Here is a 760-nt window from a genome sequence, read left to right on the forward strand (position 1 = left end):
AGGAGCCCGGCTCAGCCCGGCCCCGCCACCAGCCACGGGGCATTGCCACCCCGCCGCTGCCCAGGCTGTTTGTCATTCATTAAAGCCACTCGCCCTGTTAGCAGCCAGGCCGTAGCAGGGGGCGGATGATAAAAGGTGATAAAGTCACAGAAGGAGCACCAGGGGGAACAAACAGCCACGTCGCGATCGGGCTGGGATGTCCCTGCGGTGTGTGTGCTGCGGTCACACCGAGAGGAGCCCGTGCTGCCCAGGCCGGCGTAAGGCTCTGTGCGACCCAGCGGGGAGAGAAAGCCCCGGGGAAAAGTTTTGCTGCCTTGTCCCCATCACCAGCATGGCCAGCCCTGTGCTCTCCCAACACAACCGGCTGTGCCACCAGCACAGGGGCACATGCAAAGACCCCCAGTCCCCCAACAGCCGGTGGCAGCCCCCGTGGGCATGGGATGTGCCGCACCCCTGCAAACCCTCTGCCAAGTATCTGCTCTCCAGGCGCTCCCGACACGTAGACCCACAGCATCCGTCACCTGCCCGTGCCCCGGGGACGGTCCCCAGGGTTTAGCTGGGCACTGCCTGTGCTGAGCCAGCCCCCAGGGCATCCCCTAGGAAAGCACCCGGCGCCACAGCCCCTTCCCACTCTGAGGGCACAGCCCCGACCTGGTGAGAGCGGCTCACTGGGCGTCAAGCGCCCCGCGGGGAAAGCTGCAGTGGGCAGAGGGTCCCTGCACCCGTGGCTGCCGGCCGGGCACCGTGCTGCCCAGCCCTG

At 67.2% G+C, this 760-nt stretch overlaps 1 protein-coding gene across 1 annotated transcript in view; it reads right to left on the minus strand.

Moving 5' to 3' along the window:
- The window catches only part of CASKIN1 (CASK interacting protein 1), a 30,288-nt gene that overhangs the window by 10,622 nt on the left and 18,906 nt on the right, over positions 1–760 (minus strand).

The sequence above is a fragment of the Egretta garzetta genome, unplaced genomic scaffold, assembly GCF_000687185.1.
Source record: "Egretta garzetta isolate BGI_Z169 unplaced genomic scaffold, ASM68718v1 scaffold71, whole genome shotgun sequence".
NCBI lineage: Eukaryota > Metazoa > Chordata > Aves > Pelecaniformes > Ardeidae > Egretta > Egretta garzetta.